The sequence below is a fragment of the Fukomys damarensis genome, unplaced genomic scaffold (assembly GCF_012274545.1).
Source record: "Fukomys damarensis isolate Sample0158 unplaced genomic scaffold, DMR_v1.0_HiC HiC_scaffold_27, whole genome shotgun sequence".
Classification (NCBI taxonomy): Eukaryota; Metazoa; Chordata; class Mammalia; order Rodentia; family Bathyergidae; genus Fukomys; species Fukomys damarensis.
Window position 1 is genome coordinate 41472049 of NW_022900939.1, and position 7306 is coordinate 41479354.

The following is a 7306-nucleotide window of genomic DNA, read 5'->3' on the forward strand; positions in this document are numbered from 1 at the left end:
GGCTCGGGGCGGCCGCGGAGCCGGAGGGGGCACCGCCGGTGTTTCCCCGCTCCCTTCATGCCACTTTGCAAAGTTGATCCAGACGCTCCGAGGTCCGGGTGCCTCAAAACCCAGGGAAGTATTTTGTGGTTTTCAAATATTTGCGTATTTCCGTGGCTGGTTACCACACATCTTCATGTTTGAACTCTTTGAGGCCTTTTTAATTATGTGAAGAGAATGTCTTTCTGCAGGTCTCTGGGTGGAGTGTATGTGCATACAAACATAAAGAAATTATCTCTAGACATAAATATACTTTCGTAGCATATCATGTATACAGTAACTACAGGCACATATGTAACACATGTATATCTGCAGGTATATATACATGCATAATAGATACATTTACATGTATGTAATATACACACAGTAATGTATTTATCTATGTGTGTGTGATGAAAAATAAAGCCATTTTGGAATTCAGAAAAGTGAGCCAGGCATTTGAAGACAGTGTTGCCACAGTCGGGGAAATAAGATAAACTGTTATTGATCCATACTGGTGAAAATCATTTAAACTTAGAGGTGAAAACTTTAGAATTTAAAAGGTGCCTTATAACTACAGGAATAATAAACTTTACATACCAGGTTCAGAAATCGGGGGATAAGTAAAATCATGTTGACAAAACACGAAAGTATTATGAAAAAATATTTAAAATAGCTTATTTTTTACTTCATTGGAGCGAATCTATTAAAAGTGTCAACTGGTGAGTTTTCAACTGTTTGAAACCTAATTAAAATCCTTGTAGTCTAGGAGTTTGCATCCATAGTGACACAAACCATGTTTATGTGTCAGGACTTAAAACCGCTGATGTTTCTTTCTCCCATGGTTTCCATCGCTAATTTTTGGTTGACTGTGGCTAGAGGCCCGGGGAGGGAGTCACATGACCCTTGCAGCTCAAATTCGGTTTGAGCACCACGATTCATGAACTTGTATTCGACTTTTGGTGACTTTTTAAAAGTACTACCCCTATTCCATTTTTTTTCTCGCCAAGCAACTGTGCTCCTTATACCTTTTAACTGCTAGTGACTTTGAACTAAGAGCATCAAGATTTTAGGCTTTATTTTTCTGATAGACTTAAATTCACCCACTGAAATTTATTTGATTGACCAATTAAAACAATACTTAAAACTGCCTTACAGGAAGCCCACGGTTTTACCTGTAGTTTGTCTTTTACACAAGTAAATCGCCTTCACTTTGCATATCTTCATAAACATTTTGATAATTTCATAATCTTTTACATACTTATGAAAGGGCTCAACATACTCTGTTTCTGTCTCAAAATGTTCCTTTTCCTATTCATAACATTGAATCAAACAAAATTTTGGAAAACCATGACAAATGAATAAATAAAATATAAAATTATTATTATTTGTTGCTTATCCAGTTCCTAGATATAGCAGTGTTTCCAGATTAATAATGATTTCTCTTTTTCTTTCAGGAAAAAGTCTGAATCTAAGCTGGTTTCATGGTAACAAACTTTTATCCTTAGGTTTAGGTCTCTTACCCAATACTTTTTATTGAATTTTAAAGAGATTTCAAGCAGAAAGAGCCATTAATCAAACACTGTTATTTATCTGAGCCAAATACAATTAATTATAAATGACTGGCCTTTTTCTTTGTTTCTGAAACTACCACTGGTGAACAAATATCTGAAAATAGGGTAACCTGACAGGACTCTAAATTCTGACCAACAACTTGCAGAGATTCTAACATGCTATTTATCTCTGTGTTGTTGGTATTCTTGTGTGTGTGTTGTGTGTATACTTGAACAACTTTAGAAGTGTAAAAACACAAACTACTTTCAATGTTTATGCTCCACAGAAGACAAAGTTAACTATTTTTTTTATCCTATCAGGGATAAATTCCATGTAAAACATTTTTTAAAAGGGTTCCTTATTTGTAATGCCCTACTTATATAAGTTGAAAAAGAAAAGGAAACATTGTGTTATATTTTAATAACTTTGGTATAGTAATTGTGAAGAATGTGTTACTTCTCAGCCTCACTTCTCAATCTCTTCTATTTTATATCTCTTTCTTTTTTCCTTTTCTTCTTCTCCTATGCCCCCAACTATGTTGCTTTTTTTCCCTTTTGCAATTTGTTTCACTTTCCTCCCCTTCATAGTTTGCATTTCCAAGAAGAAAGAATTTCAGCATTGCCCCCAGCTAACATCTTAGATACCAAACCATAAAAGTGCTCATTCTTTATTGAATTTAAGGGTTCCATACATGTCCCATAAATACTTCAAGGCAGCAGTGGTTTGGAACAGACGTTACTGTTCACTGTAATTATCGAGTCTGACTTGCCACTGCTAGCATGCACTTTGTATTGTGTTCTTTGATAGGCCAGTGCTAGAATGCTATTCTTAAAAATAAAGGAAAGAGTTCATATTATTTCTAAATTCTTAATTCTGAAAAGCAGGTTAGGGAATCTTTTGACTTCATGTTCTGATTTTATCGTTGTTTCTGAAAATTGTTTCCAATGAGACTCATATTCCCCTGGTTGCTTTCATGTTTTCTTCCCTTCCTGGAAGATAATCTAGCTCACGACATTCACTCAGTTTAGAAATAAGAGGAGGGGGGGACCACAGATGTGACTTTCACTTAGTTTATTAGACCCTCTTCCTAGGGGTCAGTGACATGGAAAGGAAATATGATAAAAATAGCGACAGGGGAAATGGTCAGTATACATCCAGTTCTCAAAAATAAGAGAGGGAGAAATACCCTACTAGAAAAATAGGCCAAAAAAGAGAAAGAGCCCATGAAAGAAGTGCAAAAGTTCAATAAACTCATGGAAAATATTTGATTTCATTAGCATACAAAAAACCTCACATTTACCTATTTTTACCCCACCATGCTGCCGGGTTTAATATTAGTGATTATACACGGTGTTGACCCAAGTGAAGATCATTCTCCACACCTCCAGAAGGAATGTAAAACAGTTCAGTCTTTCCGAAGAGTAAATTAGTTTGTGTGCATTAAGAGCTGAAAAAAACGCATGTGAAACTGCATCATGAATTCCTCTAAACCGTTACTGTGATTATGTCTGTGTTAAGATTATGAGGGTTTTATTTCCTTGTTTGGCTTATCAATCATACACTGAACATGTATTGCTGTTGTAATAAAAATGTAACAACCATGAAAAAGAGTGGTGTTTTATCTAGAGCATATTAAGGAAGCAGTTAGTCGTCCCAGTAAAGCCAAGAAATCGGTCTTTCATGCCCTGAGTTCGTCATTTCCAACAAGAACATCCCAGGTAAAAACTTAATTCATCACCTGGACAGTTAAACTGAGTCTAGTGATTTTGCTAAAATGCAGATATTAAACTATCCACTCAAGACATTGCTTTTAATACTTGTTAAGCTAAGCACTGAGCAGTATGCAGAGACAGGGTAAAAGCAAGTGGGCCCCACCTCTTGCAGGCTAACATTTGCTAAGAAAAAGAAAGCGTGGGTAATGTTAAAAGAGATGAAAGTATAAAGCACCACAAATAAAGCAACATAAGTACGAAGAGAGATCAAAGGACAAGGTTGTGTTCATATGGGAAAAAACAGGGGCAAATATTTCAGTAGGCAAAGCATGTCTATTTTTTGTCAATTTAAGTAAGAATATTTACAAATCATTGTTGAACCTTTGTCCTGGGAAAGAGGGGCATTGTATTTAATTATTTGTGAAGTTAACGGCTTATTGTGTCTTTAGTAAATGTTGAAAACATCAGCAGAGAACAAGTCCATTTCTCTGAGGGTTCTTGTTTCCTGCTGAATTCAATCCTTTCCCTGGGGCTCATGGCCCCAGCAGTGTCACCCCAGTCTGCTCTTATCGGTTCCCTTACTTGTCCATGATACCATAACTAGGTCTGATGCCCTGTGTCCGCAGGATGAGCATGTTGCGCGCTTTCCCTGTTGCTGCTCCCAGGTGAAACACCAAATGGCTACTGAAATGCAGCCCACCAGGCTGATTTCAGATGTCAGCTATAACACGATTCCCTCCTGTCTTCCTCCTGTGCAAATCCTACCCTGCCTCTAACACCAGTGGGCCCTTTGCGTGCTCCTTTTCTTGGGGGTACTGGGGATTGAACCCGGGTCCTTGTGCTTGTGAGGCTGGTGGCAGAGCCACCATTGTGAGCTTCTTTAATGCCAGTCTGCACCCCTCTGCCTGGCTTCCCAGACATTTCCGGCCCAGTCCTCTGACTTGTTAGCTCCTTAGGGACTAGGCTTTCCTCTTCTCACTTTTAGTAATGCTCAGAGTACTTGGCACAACAAATTGCATTTCCCTAATGTAATTTTAAAATATTTGTCGAAAGGAGGCTTTTAGGGATGAGGTAACTGAGCACATACAATTTTTAATGACAAAGTATAGACAGAGTCTCAGAGTGTGTATGGAAAAGGATAGGTTTGTTTTTGCATCATATCTAAGGGAATTAATTGATAAAATAATCACACCGGAAGTTATTCTCACTGATAAAAGACTTAGAGCAGTGAGTCTGAGGACAACAACAACATCAAGACAAGAGCATCACTTGTGGAAAATGTGATTGTATATCCTCTTCACTCTTTTTCTAAATTCAAAGTTAATTTGCATTAGCTGAAACTAGACCACCACCCTCATAATCCCTTATTATTCTTAGAACAGGAAAAATAACTTCTAATTAACTTTGTTCTAACCCCTGAATGCTTTTAAACAACCAATCCTATCTACAAAATTTTTTAAAAGAGTAACTCATTGTTGACATACCATAAATGATTTCTCGGCTATTCTGTTTTGTCAAATTTATTTCTCTAAAACTGAGATATTTGTCATTGCAATCTCTTTTGGAACATCTGTTTTCAATTTAGACCTTATTTAGCTTACTCTTTGATTCTCATGGAATCATATTTTCAAGAATAATCAGCATGTACTAACAAGGTATGATGCTGAGTACGTGACATATTTCACTTTTCAAAACTTTCCTGGGCCTATTGTCTTCTCTTACTGCTTAGGATAAAGCTGCACCTTCAGGATTTGCACCCAGGTCTTGTCTCCTTCTGAAGCCAGAACCCTTATTCCCAAGGGTTTCCAGTGACTTTCCTTCTTTTCTTTCCTTCTCTCTCTCTCAGTCTCTCTCTCTACTGGGGATTGAACTAAGGTCCTTGCATTTGCAAGGTGGGCGGTGGCACCAATGAGCTAAATCCAGTCACTTTCTATCAAACCTACTGTAAGTGCTGATTGGCAGCTTGGTGCCGCAGCACCCAGAGGAGCGAGTGGTTCAGTCTGGCGGTGTACAAGGAAAGCAGTGGCTCAGAGTTGCCTGGCGAAATTAAATCACTGCCCTTATTGTGTATTTTTAAAAGGGAAAATATTAAACAGAACTATAACTTCTCATCTAAGATAGGAATTAATTTTAACAAAGAAAAAAATTCATGAAATGGATGAATTGGCCCTAAAATTATTTTACATATTCAGATACAACACTGACTCTGCTGTACTGACTGAAAAGGGAAAAATATTATGGGACAGAAAGCCAAAGAGCTTTGCTTAGCTGACTTTTCAACGAAGGCAATGTACGATAAATTTGAGTAGACTCTGCCCTATATCAACAGTGACAGATTTACCTGTCTCTCTGATATTCAAGAACATTCTTGCTGTCCAATTATTTTACCATAAACCCATTTTTACCAATCTGAAAATAAACCTCTGTGTTTATAAAAACCCCTTTCAAGTAATTATGAGAAGTCATAAAACATAGCTTAGTGAAGGAAATAATGACAGTTCATAAATCCATTCATATTTTAAGTCTCTTCGGATGTTAGCCAAAAGCTACAGAATTTTCTCTTTTGTTCACATAGAGATGTTTTATCTTTAATAAAAACCTCACAATAACATGCACTGCTTCCAGTGGCCACATTAGGCTTTCCAAAGTCCGTGGTCTCTTCCTCGAAGACTTGCTTACCCTGGCTGCCAGACAGAGGCTCTCCTCCTGACCCTGTCTCTCACCATGGCCACCACACAGCTGGTCCAGAGATAGCTCCACTGCTGAACTGAGGCCCCAGCCCTGCCAGTTCCAGCTGCCTCCGGAGCCAGCTGCATGCGAAGCAGGCTGCTGTGGTCTGAAAGAATGTGCATCCACCAAAAGTCATGTGGACATTCCAATGCCCAAGCTGATGGTACTAGGAGGTGAGGATTTGGGGCAGTGATTAAATGATGAAGGTAGAGAGCTCATGAAAGGAGTCACTGTCTTTACCAAAGAGGCCTCAGCAGCGAGGAGCCCACCATTGGTGACGACGCGGACCCATTCCTGACACAGAACCTGCTGGGCCCTTGATCGTGGATGTCTCAGGCTCTAGAACGTTGAGGAGTAAATCCCTATTGTTTACTTAGTATGATAGTCAGCTTTCCCTTACTATATCTAATCTCCAAGATCATCAACTTAATAGGGGAGAAAAGGTTTATTCTGGCTCACAGTTCTGGAAGTTTCAGTCCATGTTCACCAAGTCCTGTTGCTTTCAGGCCTCCAGTCTCTCATACCTGTACCTTCAAATATTACCGTGGATCAAGGCTTTTAACACATGGGCTTTGGGGGATATTTCAGATCTAAACTATAGCACCTGGGTTACAGAATTACGCCCAGATACATTGAGACAAGGAGGAAAGATCTGCTTTCTCCACCCAATGTTAGAATGATAGTCTCATACTGGGTGACACAGATGGAGTTCTCCAGCAGGGTTCAGTCTCCACCCAATGTACCATCGGCTATTGCAGAATAATAACCTACCCCAAAACTCATAGCAGAAACAGAAACCATGCATTATTGCTTCTGAGCCCACTGGCTGAGATCCTTCTTGTCTTTGCTGGGTTTGGCAGATCTCAGCTACATTCTCTTACATGGCTACTACCATCTGGCTAATCCCAAGAGAACTGGTCTGCAGTTAGGTGGCTCGGTTGGGACAAATCATTTCTCTTCCACAAGGTCTCATCTTCCAGCAGGCTACTCTGCTCCAAGAGATCGATGAGGTTCAAGACATCATGGAAGTCCATGAGGCCTCTTGAGCTCAGGCTCAGGACTGGCACAGCCACTTCTACCTCCTTCTGTTGACCAAAGCAAGTCCTAAGGCTGGTTTGGAGTTGATGCTCCATCCCTTCGTGGGAGAAGCATTGGAGCCACATTGCAAAGAGCTCAGGGTACAGGGGTGGGGGATTGGGGGTGATGGACTGGCGCATTCGTTTTTTCCTGTGGTTAGAAGGTACTGAGGGCACCTTCACTCAGTCCAACAAGTGCTGTCCCATATCCTCTTC